Source organism: Epinephelus moara, chromosome 8, assembly GCF_006386435.1.
Source record: "Epinephelus moara isolate mb chromosome 8, YSFRI_EMoa_1.0, whole genome shotgun sequence".
Lineage (NCBI taxonomy): Eukaryota > Metazoa > Chordata > Actinopteri > Perciformes > Serranidae > Epinephelus > Epinephelus moara.
Genome location: NC_065513.1, coordinates 41075647 through 41091221, shown reverse-complemented (window position 1 = coordinate 41091221; position 15575 = coordinate 41075647).

The window sequence follows — 15575 nt, the reverse complement described above, 5'->3', positions numbered from 1 at the left end:
GACTTGTAGACCTTCACAATAAAGACATTTTTTCTCAAAGAGGATCTTTCTGATGGTCCAAAGTTCGTCACACGACTGTTTCAGGGTTATTTATTATAATATAGTGCTGACGTTGTGTTGATGTTTAAACAGCCCTTTAAACTGAGACGTGGAACATTGTCATCTCTTGGAAAACAAGATATAATTCTGCACAAGTATGTCTAAAAAACACCAACCAACAGAGGCAATTTTAAGGGATTTTGTTCCTCTGCTTCTTCAAATCAATCAGCAACTAATATCCCATTGGTTCTTCCTTTACATGAACTGCTCACAGTTTTATCTACCAACCCTACAACCTGTTAAAAGCTACTACTCCATGTGTGTGTGTGTGTTTGTGTGTGAAAGTCTTCATACTCACAAATCAACAAGTCCTTGTGACCACCATGTGAGCTTTTTCCTGATCTGGTGCCCCTGCTGGATGAAGACACACAAAACTGTAAGGATAAGATAAGGAAAAACTTGTGTTTCTAACCAGTACAGTGGTAACTTTCTGGTTGTGGTAAGGTCAAGAAAGAAAAAAGATTCCTGCACACTGTTGCCAAACTTGCAAAATATTTAATGGGACAAGGCAGCTACATTTCGGTCATTACAACCTTCGTCAGGCAGAGTTTTGGTTGTGGTAAGGTAAATAAAACAATTTGGTTAAGTAGGGATCACCTTTCTAAGTTTAAAAGAAACCAACGTCGACTTTTAGGAGGAAACAAAACACAAACCTTGATTGAAGTCACACACATAGTACAAAACACTGTATATAAAAACCTCCTCTTTAAGACTTGTAGCAGCCCAGAAGTAAATGTTGGCATTGTACATTTCTGCAAACCATAAATATGTTAGATTTGTACACTTCATACATATCATATCAAGGTTTGTAAAGTGAAAGTAGTATATGAGCTGATTTCATCATCAGGAGGTGGAGAGGATGGTGGATGGCGTGACACTTGGGTGTGACACTTGCCAAGCTGCAGACCACTGTCTGAGACCAACAAACAACAAAACCAGTTTTGATTTAAGGAGTTGCTGTGTTTCCAGCAGCTTTTTAGGCACCAGACATGAGTGTTTTGTTGTGACCTGTTGCTGTGTTTCAGCGGGGGTAGTCCTCACTGCTTTTCCAGCCAGGACTGTGCCCCCAAAACTGCTTTTTCATAACCATAACCACGTGTTTTTTGCCTAAACCTAATCACACATTAACCACAGTAAAGTTGAACATAATTATGTACAATTTTGGCATATCTGTGGTTTGTAAAAACATACAATCCAAACAGCTTTTCTGGCTGTTGGGTTGCTTGTCGTGGCAGTACAACATCTCACAACCTTTGACTTTGCTACTGTGAAAGAACTCCCAGAGGTCAGTGGCCAAACGGACATAAACCTGCGTTAACTTGATTATAGCGTTTGAGCAAACAACCAAGCCTGTTGTTTTCTGGTGAGGAGTCACTTGCAAATGGATGTCCCTTTTAAAACATGACACATCACAAAAAAGTCACAGAAGTTACAAAAACTTATTTCTGTAGTGAGAGACTTCTGGCCTGTGCTACACCAGAGACTTGAAAGGTACCCTGTGGTGTTTATGACCATCAAGTTTTATTTTGATCTCGTCCATGCCTTCAGCGATGTACCCGTCAACAGTTTCATATTATTCCATTGATCAACAGTTTGGCTGTAGATTTTCACAAAACATAGAATTGTGCCAGCAAAGGCAAGACAGACACATGTAGTGTATATAAACTGAATATAAAAATACATATATATATATATATATATATAATATATATATATATATATATATATATTAGAAACAAAACGCTAATTTCAACAAATCTCTTAGATTGTTAGACTGAGCATTGATATAACTCCTCATTTACAAGACAACTCCACAGGGTATTTTTAATTTAAATAAAACTGTGAAATACAAAAATTTAGTTACCATTGGTACTGCACATTATTACAGTAACTACACATACTTTAATTTCAGTGATGGAACTAAGTACATTTGCTTAAGCGCTGTACCTGAGAACAGTTTTGAGCTACTTGTACTTATCTTTGCTACTTCTATTTTACGCTACTTTTTACTTTCGCTCCCCTACATTTTGTTTGTAGCGTTAGTTACTTTGAAGATTCAGATTACCAAAAAAAAAAGATTATGAAGTAATACATTATGATGTATAAGAAAAATAATAATACATTTAATCTATGTAGCACCTTACTCTAAAATAGGACACATTTTAAAATATAGAGAAAATGAAATGAACTAAGACCCAACTGTGCACAAAATAAAAATAAATAAAATAAAAAAGGGAAGTGGAAATAAATTAGAAAAAAAAATACAAAAGAAAAAAATCAAGTGGTACTGGGGGTGTTGTGCCTTTATAGTCGTATAGACACATCCCCCACACATATACTCGACATGCCCGCTGCACCATTGTTTGCATGCAAATCATTCATAAGGTGAATTTCTGAGGGGCCTCTGGAGCTTTCAGTCCATTATGGTGCTTCCTCTTAGAATTAAGTCCCTTAGATCACTAAGTGATTTATCAGTGGCTGCCATACATTTAAGAAGCTGCTCTCATTTCAAATAAGTGGGTTTTTAAGTGATTAAAACGACGAGACAGAGTTTGCAGCCCTGATCTCCTCAGGCGGGTCGTTCCTAAGTCTAGGCGCTTTGACTGCAAAGGCTCTATGTGTCACCTCTGTGAATTATTCTGGACCTGGGAACGACGAGGAGACGCACATCTGAAGATCTCAGGGTGTGAGAGGGGATGCAGGGCGGTAACAGATGAGATAAGTAATTAAAATGAGCTCCACATTAAAGTGATTAATAATATTGTATTTATTGTTCTGAAAGTGGCGTTTCTGCAGAATATGTACTTTTACTTTTGGTACTTCAAGTTTATTTTGATGTTATTACTTTTCTACTTTTACTTAGTGATGTTGTTTTGAATGCAGGACTTTTACTTGTGTCAGAACAAGTAATGTTTTCAATCCTAAACTAAGTCTTGCTACAGACGCTTATTTACAGTACAAAATAAAAATGGTTTCAGATGTTTGGCTCTGCTATTAAAGGTGTATTTCACAGGGATATGAGGGCATGTCAGTCAAATATTAGTGTCATGTCTGAATGTCCACATCAAAGCGTGCACTCAGCTGGTGTTAGTGTTATTTCTGGCCCCATAATGTCTATTCATCACACAGGCTCTTAGCATATTTCCATATCATAAAACTTTTCGCAGACAGCTCCGTTATGTGCGGCATTATGCGGTAACTCAGACGTTTGGACGTGTCAGCTGCAGAATAGATGGCACATTTTGGATCACCGACTGCGCAGCATGAAAAATGAATGAATGGCGTGGAAGCTGTGTGTAGTGGCGGTGTGCTATAGTCACTTAGAAGTGGGGCTGTAAAGATTGACAAGGCCCCCCTCGCTTGTGTTTTCATTGCAGCCGACGCTTTTGATGTTTTATGGGAGAGGCCTCGCCTTGTTGCCGGAGTCTTTGCCGTGACAGCAGTGCGACGGTCTTGAAATACAGCTGGTGGGGGGGATTCTCCACGGAGGGCAGCAAATGGTGCTTCACCGGGAGCCAGCGGCCCCCTGGTGGCCCCCGCTGTCATCTGCCATCCTGACAGGCAGACAGAGAGGGAGATAGAGAGGGGAGAGTCAGCCGGGCTAAGTGACAGACACGCCAATGTGACCCAATCCACCAGAGGGAAGGCTTCATCACTGTCTTAAACGGCCTGATGTTCTCAGAGGCCAGAGATTGAGAAGACCGGGTCTGAGCCCAGGCTAACCTCAGCCCGCGGCCCCCCCCCCCCTGATCAAACAGAGGCCGTGATGCATCACAGCGGCCAGAGTTCAGCTACGGCAGGCTGAGGGCAGGGAGCAGACAAACAGAGAGACACTGTGATACAGGGGATGATGTATGGCATCAAGCATAATGCTGCTGAACAGGCACTGCACTCAAAGGTCTTCTGGCTACAGCGAAAACATTTACTATCACACACTGAAGAATCCCCTGGCTTCAAACAGTAAATTCAACCACTTCACAACCTGGATGTGTTTTTCTAAGATTTGTCCGTTAACCATATCATATAGAATAATAATTTGAAAGGAAAAAAGAAAAGGTGAAAACACCTGAAACGTCTGTACCAACACATTCTCACTCCGACCTCGTCACACACTAACGTTTGGTCATGGACTTTTAACGTCCAGATACAACGTCCAAGGTACCCTGGGTGCTTTGGTTGTTGACGTTCTTGGATGCCGTGTCAACTTCAGCCTGTTACGTGCATTGTCTTTTCAAAATACACTTCCGTTTTCATAGGAAATGTACAGTTTGCATACAGTCTCTTTCAAAATAAACACACTACATCAGTACAGCGCTGCAAATTGACATTCTTTTTTCTCCGACTAACGGGGTGTAGGAAAAAAAAACTGGGTTTGGCTTCAGAATCTTATACGGGATGCGAAAACCACTCTCGATGTTTGTTGGACCCATCCACCACCCTTACCACCCAACCTACTCAGACTTCTGCTGCCTTAACTTAAGTTCTTCTCCCGCTGCATTTCCCCCTGACGCTGGCAACCGGCCGACGTTAAAGGACAGCTTTTTTTGTCAGTGTCTGACGCTGCAAGTCACTGCCCAAGCACCTGATTTCGACGACTTCCGAGTTACCTGTACAGTTGTCTGATGCAGTAAAAACACTCCTTGTGCATACAGCCACAGTATATAGGGAAACTTGAACCAGGTAGCTCGCCTGGTGCATGTGCTAAAAAAATTTCCAGCCTCTGTGTTTACAGACCACCTTATATGCACGGTAGTGTTTCTCCTACTGGGCCCACCTTGGAGTTCCTGCTTGGCTCATGGACTTTACATTATCATTGTCAAAAAATTTCAATCGCTCTTCTCCGTCTGAGAACGTTTTGCGGATATAAAACCTCCACGGATCAAAATTTCATAGTAAAAAGAGTTATAATTGACCTTGTTTGCAGTTACAGATGTCTGTTTTATGAAGGTGGTCTATGGAGAAGTGCTCTTTTGGCCATAGAGGATTTTTTTTTGCTACAATACCAAGTGGCTGCTGGAGTAATTGGAGGCAAGGCACTGTGGATACTGTGCTCCAAGTTAGCACTCCATTCATGCCAACAAAAGTCGCTCCGTAGGTGCATATGCAAGAAGAGAAGAGTGTTTCTCTTTCACTATAAAGCTGGTTCTTCTGTGTTTTAAGTCATCGCTGCCTCCATTTCCTACACATCAGTTATATTTCCATTCAATCGACAAGTGAATTTCAAGTGTACTTTTGAAATGGCGCAAAAAAGAAATGCAAATTAGGTGCGTATCCATCAATTGGTTTGAAGTAAATTAACTAGGCTATGCAAAGGGTTGTTTTGTCAGAAGTTGGCTGCATAGGCTACGCTCTGTGCAAGGCTGCAATCAAACACTATGGGAGAAGTAGAGATTGCTAACTGGCAGCTAGTATTAACCATGTTTCTTGCTGTCCGGAGACAGAAACAAAATATGTCTTTGTTATAATATCCTGGACGAAGCAAACAGCGGAAACAGCTGCTCACTTGCTCTTGTTAAATGTTAACTATGTCAGAATTGATTCAGCATCAAGTCTTCTTCGACAAAGGCAAAAACCACCTCTAGAGAATGTGAAAACTTTTTTGCGCAATTGAGGAAGTTTTATCAGATTTTGTTGTTCCCATAAAACCTTTCTGATGCAATAATTAAAAATGTGCATAAAAATAAGTTTCTAGTTTCAGTAGTTCAGCGTTTCTATATGCGACTTCTCTGCACCCTGATCCCTTCAGGTGAGCACCTGAGAGGTAAAACTCCACCTGTGTCAGTATGTCTTAACGTCTCCAGTCCTGATCCATCACGGTGATCCACCGCTGGGACGTATGTGAGATGTTCTGCCTCTATAATTGCAGTAAAGTGCTTTTCCAGTTGGTTCAGTCAGTGTATCTGTCCCTGAGAGACACAAGTGGAGACCATTTCATCCTCCCGTCTGGCACTTGTGGGAGTTTTAACTTCTGAAAGAACTCACAGTACCGAGGTCAGCCGTCAACTCCAGCATCTCACCGAGGTCCCCAGACCAGAACCAAAGCACCTACGAGGCCAGTGAGCCTTCAAACACTTCCCATCCCCTCCATCCATGACTCCTGGTACACTGGGACCTATATGTAATTAAAAGGGGGCTTTAAATTGCCCCCAAGCATTAAAAATGGATCCTGTTGGCAGCAAATGGAGCATCTCCCTGCTCATCTGCCGCCATCTTGTCCAGTCCTTGAGGGCTGCAGGCCCAGACAGATGCTCCTCCAGGAGGCGAGGGAGGTTTGTTAGTGCCTCAGGAGGAAGTGGATGTCTGTGACCGGCTGGAGCCTTTTTGGAGGATCCTTGAAGGTATTAAGTCAGAATATTGTTGCTGAAAGATCAAACAGCAGTCCAACAACAGCAGGTTAGTAGCTAACTCAAACTGCATTTTAAAAAGTATTAGTTTTAATTTAAGCAGGTAGTCCTATGACAGGGTTTTGGATTGGAGATCTGCTGTCAGGAGGTAACATCGATATACAGCAATACTAATTTAATGAAAAGTTTAATTTCTGAGTAAAAGGCTACTCAGTTCACTACATTTGTGTTTTGCTTCTACACTGTTACTTTTTCTGGTATGATTAGTAGCTTATGGCCTCAGTTAAGTGAATGTCAGCTTAACATAGATGTTGTATAACTTAATTACTGAGACAGTTTTGTGACTTTAATTGTTCTTCTTTACTTGTTCCACTTCTATGCTATACCTTTCAGTGTGCCAAAGATAAACATGCCCAGTGATGAATCTTGGGTAATTGAGGGAAATCCCACTATGTTGTGATGGCCACAGCAGCTGCAGTTATGCAAAAGCAACACATTCTTGCCTTAAGTTTACAGAAGAGAATGTAAAGGTGCTGTATGTAAGAATGTGGCCAAAACGGTTACTGCACTCAAATTCAAAATACTGCTGCGAGTCGTGTCCGCCCCCCCTCCCCTACAGATTCGAGGTTGCTGGACAGCGGCACGCTGGAGACTGATTTGTTTGCCCAAGGGCAGCTGTAGTGGCAGGGCCGCATCGCCGTGTCCTTGATCTTCGGTTTTCCAGCAGACCGTTCAAGCAAGTCCGGCTTCTCTGCTGCTAACGCTGCTGCTGGGATACAGCTGAGGAGACTGCTAATGCTATGTACCGGGACACTGCTAATGCTGCTTGCCGTGCTGCTGTAGCTCAGTCGTAACTGTAACTGATGCTGAGACTCTACTGGCTGCGTGGCTGGTAGACGGCGGTGGGTGGCGCAACAGGCCAAAACACAAATTCAAAACATAAACATGATTTACGGACCGTAAAACATTTTTTTAAATGCGAATATTCTGGCTGTACTATTGTTGTCAGTGAGATCAGTATGTTATATAAACATTATTCCTTAGTCTCTGTGACATATTAGGAGGATTTTACGACTATTTGCTTTATATTTCTTACATATAGCTCCTTTAAAAGACAAGGTTAGACAAGTGCCAGTATAAAAACCGAAGCACCCCTACAAACTTGCATTAAGACCCTACTGTGGCCCTGGGCCCCCTCCATAGGGCCCTTTAACTTTAAATGTTTAAGTATGTTTTGTGGTCCCACTTGGTTGACATTTACAAACAGTTGTTCATTACTTCCAACGGGGGAAACCCCTAAATCTACGGATGAAGATGCATGTTGGTTTACTTGATTTTTTAAAAAAAAATAATGATCTATTCATTTTTATGGCAGTATGTGATTTGAACTTTATGTCTTAGATTTTACATAATGTATTACCTGTCTCTTCTATTTCCTATTTTCTTTTGCCCTGTCTTATATTGTAATTACTGTTTGGAAAGGTGCTATATAAATGTGATTTTTACCTCCGCTAAGGAGGTTATGTTCCTGGTTTGGTTAATTTGTCAGCAGGATTATAGAAAAACTACCCGGTGGAGGGGTGTAGCACGGACCAAGGAAGACCCCCTTCAATTTTGGAATAGAAAACTATGTTTTACTTTTGTTAATGCTGTGAAATATAGAGTGTTAGGCCTTGGCAGAGGTCTGCACTTTTAGTTCCAACTGTTTTTATGTTCTCCTTTTAATGATCTATTTTAACCTTTTTTCTTTTCTTTTTTGTTTTTATATATGTAATTCCTTCTTATCCTATATGCATGTGTGGATCTGCACAATGTCAATGAGATGTCAATGAGATGGAAAGGAACCGCAAATAGATACAAAACAACCAACAAAGTCATAAATGACCTCAAAGGAGACACAAAACCACAAAAAGATGAATATTGACTATGAAGAGATGCAAAATAACAACGTAGGGCCTAGTGTCTCATAATCTGCCCATGCTTACATGTTTTTATTTTACATCTTTTGTCATGATCTTCTTTTTGCAATTTTATTTGAAGCACGCTGAGTTTACGTCTGTTGTATGAAATAAATTTGACTTGATTGTTAGATAAAGCAGCTTCAGCAGGATCTTTTACAATGCTATGAACCTGTTTGTTAAAATGTACAAGAGCTTTGAGGAGTTAGATGATCTTTATACTTAAACCACAGGGAACCCCAAAAGGTTCCCTGAGGAACACCATCACAATGACTTATTTCAGCTTCTGTAAAGTTCTACCTAAAGGCAGTCTTTTTCTGTTGTGGAACTCAAAGGTGCTCACCAATGGAAACACCCAAGTGTTGACCCTTCACTTTCTACAGTGTGTCTTCATGGATCAACATCAGCCACAAACAGAAAGCCACCGAAAAGAATTGCGTTCCCTCTCCACCAATGAGGAGCAGCTGTTTGTGTACTCGTTGCGGGAAGGCTAACCATATGAGCCCTGGCGTTTTCCCTCCACACTTATTACATTACCATGAGCTTAGTGGTGAGGGCACCGCTGCATCATAGACACGGCTATTACTTTGAATGTATGCGGGGTGTCTGACGCTGTGTGTGTGTGTGTGAGGAGGAGGAGGAGGCCCCTGACTCCTTGGCAACCCCCCCTTCCCCCCTCCACCTCCTTCCTCACACACACACACACACACACACACACTCTCTCCCTCTCGCCAACCTCTTGCACCCGGTGTCAGAGCCTTCTCCTGTCAGTAATTTGTTGCTAATCAGCTGTCAGCTCGGAAGCGATGATGAGGTGATCATCGTGGGCGGTGGAAGGTAATGGCCTTAAAAGTCACAGAGTCAATGTCAATGGGATCACTCGGATTCAATCAGGGGCGGCCCGATGAAGGATGGCGCCCGCTGACATTACCACTCATTTTGAGCCCAAGCATCTGGGCCCTAGTAAATAACCATCAGTGGGTGGGTCCGGGGGACAGGTCATTAGCCCTGAGAAAAATAAATATCTCCTCTCTCGTGAAGGCTGCAAGTCATTTAGCACAGACTAGGAAATTTCACCCTAGATTAAGTATGATGAGCCAATATCAGTCAGAGGAGAGGCCATACTGAGCGGGGGGCCCTGATGAGACGCAGGGAAAATTTATACGCAGGCTTCAGCAAATGTAATATGATTTTAAAGGCGAGGAAGTGTGTTGGCGCAGGGCTGGAAGGAGGGACAGGACCACTTGAAACTAGAGTTTGAATGATGGGGGTTTTTAAAGGCTGATGTCGTCGGATTGAAGCTGCTGATCGCCGGTACTTTCTGCTGATATTCTACATTTTCAAATTTGCCCAATTTAGTGGCAGATATTGAAATTTATAGTTTCCTGTAGATTTACATTCTTGCCAGGGTGGGAAAACCTCCTGGACGCCAACTCTGGCACACATTTCTAGATGTGTTTAGAAAGAAATTTAGAAAAGAATCAAACAATTTCATCAGGAAATGGACTGCGACTGAAAATGTAAAAGGTTTTAGCTGGAGTAGGGCCTCCATTATTTTAGAGGCAGGAGGAAATGACTGGTTGATATTGAATAAAGTGCCAATATAAACCTCATCTGACCACGTTTTGCTTTTTATTTTATTGTCATTGCAAGAGCAACATGAAAATAAGTTTACAACCCTCTGAGTGCAGTGCACAAAACAAAGCAAAGAATGTACAAAAGGGAAGGTTTAAAAACATAAAAGGAATTGAAAGTTAGTTATATACAGTAGATCCTGTGAAGTTCAAGTGTTAAATGTATAAAAATATAAGTGTAAAAATCTGTGTAAGGCCAAAGAAGAAATTCAAAATAAGAAATTCAAATCTGACAACATGGTTTGCCAATCTGAAAATGAAGTAAAATAAATAATAAAACATCTCTGCTCGCCTTTACGCAGTGCGTGTCCCCTTCATCTCCCTAACAGCCCTGAGAGGTCAAAGGTCAAACACCAGTGACCTTCACAGGAGGAGGGAGAACAGATACAGGACACATTTTGCTGTTGCTAAGTTGAAAGAGACGTCTAACTGGCTAATTAATGTTGTGACTGTTACTGTGTTTCACCCTCCGTCCCCACCGCCTGCAGGTCAGGAGCTCACAGCATGGAGCACAGCTTGAAGGAGGTTGCTACGTTCTTACATCACACTCGGACAAAAACCCTCCCACATGATGCCATTGTTACTTGTGGCTGTTTTAAATTATGTGCTATTATTTTTTGTTTTAGTTTAAAGCAGATAGCAGATAGGGGACAGGAAATAAGGGGAGAGAGGACATGCAGCAAAGGTCACTGCCGAGACTCAAACAGAGGCACCGTGAATACATGATCAGTGTCTTGTACTTGTTGGCCTCACTAAACTTAACTCCAAAATGTAGACATGGTTGTGGAGTTGAAAATTAGATTATTTTCTGGATAAAATAAGTTAAATCTGCTCAACTAATTGCTGTTTTAAAGCTACTACAAACACATTGGAGAGCCATACCTGGGACAAAAACCATAGTGTAAGCGAACAACTTGCATTCACAGTCCCCTCAGCCAACAGTCTCTTGCTGCTTTGTCCCACTCCCAAGTTTGTGGGAGGACCACCCATGATGCTGCAGCTCTAAAGCCAGCAGAGTTTCATGAGCAGTCAGGCATACAGTAGATCACACTGTTGAGTTAAAGTTGCACTTTTCTGCTTTGATTCTCTTCTTGGATAAGTTATAAATTACTTTATTGTTCTTGTATCAGGAGAGACTTTAGAGATTTGGTTTGAAGTAGACAAGAGCAGACGGACATGAGGCAACAAACTTTATTAGAAGACTGCAGCATTTAAAAAAAAATGTGATGAAGAGGCACGGAGGGGTGTAGCACCAAATTCTGGGCCCTTTGCGTGAGTAGTCTCTGTGGGTCCCTGCCCTTCCTGTCTTGATCCATGTCTGTCCACGCACCTTTTAATTTTTCTTTTGTACAAAGTCAGTTTGCTTTATTTCCCTTTACTTTCAGTCTTTCTTTTCTTTTTTGGAACCTTTTTTTTCATTCTTGACAATGTGCGATGGTGCTCGAGCATAAGCAGTCCCTCAATTGGCCCTAGCTGCATTTTAAGAGGAATCCTAGTGCAGGGGTGGACAAAACCATTTTGTGCCTTTAAGGGACAAGAGGGGCCTCAGAGAGCTTCCACTATTTTTTTTTTGATGAGTTTAGTCTTCAGTCAAATTATTCATTCAGCCACTATTGATTTAGTTCTGGCATGACTTACTGAGAAATAAAAAACTGCAAACAAACCAAACTTTTAATGCCAGGCTTTTTGAGGGCCTCTCTCCCAGTAGGGCCCTGGGTAGTCTCTATATACAGACTCCACATTCAGTGAATGTAGAGTCTGTAGGCAAACCCCGGAGATCTTGCCGCCGGAAGAAGAGCGGAAGAGCCCTGGTTTCCGGTTGTAGGCTGTGTGTAGTCCACATGATATTGATCAATCACGTTTGAACCGGCTGCAGTTGTTGCCAGGTTAAACGGTCCATGCGGTGAACTAACGAGGCGGAACATAATTGGCGTCACTGCAAACTCTGAATCCATCGCAATGGTTCAGAATATTTACTTATATATAAACGGAAGTCGGAAACGGAAATTCGCCTCCTCCGCCCAAATCAAACCGGAATGCCAAAAAATCGGGGGTCTGCCCCCAGAGGCTGTATCGCCCTCTGCTGGAAGTCAGACGCTGAATACAACTGATGGGTTCCGAGAATGGGCCCTGGGTAATCAGTCCCACTGTCCCCCCCAGGCTTGACGGGCGTGACAAGTGACATAACAGTGTTGGCCTCTAAGCATACATGTTGGTAGCGCTTTATAGACAGTAACAATGGCATAATGTGGCAACAACAATCATTTCGTCCTCTTCTCGGAGGGTAACGACCTCCTGGACCTCATTGTCTTCCTGCGGAAATTTACGGTCACTGTTCTTTTTCTTTGAGTTAGCTGCTAACAGCTAACAGCTACTTTTTAAATCTCCTGCAATGGGTCGCACACATAACGCATCATCATAATGTCACACCCATCCTGCTCATGATCCCCTCCTTTTGGATATCCTGTTTATACAGACATTGTTTTGGCGCTGTTATTACCTCCTGTGGTGGATTAATGGTGAGACCACTCTCTCCCCCTATTGTGCAGTCGTACCTTATATACAGAACAGCCTGGCTGCATAATGGTGTGATATGACAGGAGTTCATGACAGAATACCTTATTCCAGTTGGCCTGCCAATATGCTGCTGCACTTGAATCATGGTTGTCCATCTTTATGGAATCAAAGCAACAAAAATCAGTAAAGGTTCAGTTAAATTTGGTTACACTTGACCTGATTGTACTTTTCACAAGTTATAAAACTAATTTGATTTCAGTGTGTAATTACAGAATGGTATTAACCTTATCTATGGTGTTAACAAAGGACAAATGAAGGAGAATTTGTAGTGTGTCTAACACTGTATGCTTTTGACCCATGTGTCATCCTTTTGTTCACAGTGTCAAGTTTTAAACTACGGCAGAAGGAGACTCTATCTCCTCTTCTAAAAGTCGTGCACACACTTCATCCAACTTGACTAATGCAAAGCCTTGATGATGCACAAATGACCCTGGCGGCTTTGAACTGTCATCAATCCAATTAATAGGAGATGGCTCTGAATCCATTACAGCAAATATAATACAAACATTATTATATTAACCTCCAAATCTCGTCTAATTCTATCAACATAATTAATTTAATCCATTTGCAAAGTGCCGGTTTTATGAATAATTAATAGCAACACTTAAATATTAAATATTCATATTTGTTCATGGATCTCAATTGTGTTGGAGCGCTGCAGAGCTGCTCTCAGTCAGCTGTGGATGTGTGTGTGTGGATGTGTGTGTGTGCCATGTGTGCATAAGACTGAACTCCCTAAAACAACTGACAGCATCAGTCATTTCAGCGTTGAAATGACAAAGCCCTTTAGAGGTCGTTAGGAATTACAGTATGATGTCTGCTGGGAGAAAAGGAGGAAATAGTGTGACACAGAGCCACAAGTCTAACTTTGACACCAAAGACAACCAGCTGTTTGCTTCCTGTTTTTTACCGACGGTCAACGTTGGTTTCTTTTTACAATGACCAAGTTGTTTTTGGGCCTAAAACTCCTAACCTTTCACCATTGTAGTGTCTAATTAGAAAACTTTTATTTTTCCAACATATGAGGGACATGTGTTCAGGACAATGATTTTTTTTTTTTGAGTGTGTTTAACAAATATATTAAGTGGAAATTTGGCCTTTCATTGAACATCAGACGACAGCAGATCAGTGTGGTAACTGCTGAGAAAGAACCAGGAAAATCTGCAATGCAATGTTTCTTTGACTCCTGCCGATAAATTGCTTCCTGATCTGGTTGATGAGGTTTTCCAACCATGACAACTTTTGGGATGAATCCAAGGCCATGTCAGTCTTTACACACATCTATAGTTAGACCTACCTGTGTGACAGTGACTCCTGGGTTGCTGCATCGGAAGCCTCAATCAGATCCCTGTTGAATCACTGTAGGACTCTCTGAAAGACACAGAGAAGAAAACCCACTAAGGTCACATGATCACACCTGAGGCAACTCCATGACAAGTGGTTGAAAGCTGGGAAAGTGAATAAATGGACCTTTGAGCTTAAGTTATTTTGTTCAATATACTAAGATTCAGGAACTGTCAGACAAATTTTGTCAGAACATGATCATATATTCAACAAGGTCTCAGTCCCAGCACGTCGAATGTGGCAGTTTGGTCAGTGGAGTTACGCTTCAAACTATGATGCTCTTGGTAACCCTAAATGTCAGTTTTAGAAGCTCAGGGACTGAATGTCATTATCTGCTTGATACATAGATTGTGTCTTTAAAAATAAACTTGTGTGTTCACAGGAAATCTAGGTTTAATCACCAAAACTACTTTAGGTTTAGAAATAGGATTATTGTTTGGGTAAAAAAAGGTATGTTTGTTAAATAACAACTATATCATGTGATATGTATGTGATGTATGTCAAGGAACATGTACGTCTATACTATGTAACCTAGTTAAAAAAACTCAACGTTTCATACGAGACACGAACACTGGTCTTCTGGGTGAAAGTCCTGTGTTTGTTGGAGACATCCACCACCCCTCCCTCCCACCCTCACTGAACTTTCTTGCTCTTCACACTAGATCATTGCTGCAGATGGGTTTACATTGGAGTTAGCTGAAAGCTAACACCTCATACAGACGCTAAAGGGTGCCTTGTGCATTAGAGCAACACAATCTCACTCCGACCTCGTCACATATCAGTGTTTGGTCATGGACTTTCCACGTACAGATACAATGTGCAAGGTACCCTGGGTGCATTGGTCGCTGACATTCTGGGACACCGTATCAACTTTATTCTGTTACATGCACTGTCTTTTTTCAAAATACACTTCTGTTTTCACAGGAAATGTACAATTTACATACAGTCTCTTTCAAAATAAAAGCACTACATTGGTACAACTGCGCACATTGACTTTTTTTTCATTCAACAACAAATGCATGTGGCTGGGTTTAGAAAAAAAAACCAGGGTTTGGCTTTACAATCTTACAGGAAGCAAACACTGGCCACCCGGGTGAAAGTCGGTAGTTGCCGGACCCATCTACCACAAATCCCACCCACTATACTTGGACTTCCGCTGCCTTAACTTTCGTTTTTTCTCGCAGGGGGTTAAGGCGCCAGGCACCGTTAAATTATAATGGCAACTGGCCACAAATCATATTGATGTGAAAGGACGACTTTTTCGTTGGTGTCTGACGCCGGAAATCACTGACCAAGCACCAGATTTTGACGATTTTGGAGTGAGACCAGGTTGGTTAGAGTCAGACACTGCTGGTGGTGATTGACAAGGCACCATATTTGATGCCCTGTGAATGAAAACGTGCTGATATACTTATTTACAGAGTAGCTCTTATCAAACATAGACTTTCTTTACTTAAAAAGACCCATTTTCAAGGATGTAAAAACCCCAGTTTATTACAGCGGAAGTGCTATAAACAGTCAAAAGTATGTGTTTTCAAATGTATCCATATTATATTAAAATCTGCTTTTAACATTAGAGGGGTGAAAATGAGAATATTTTAAAAAACAACAACACTGGC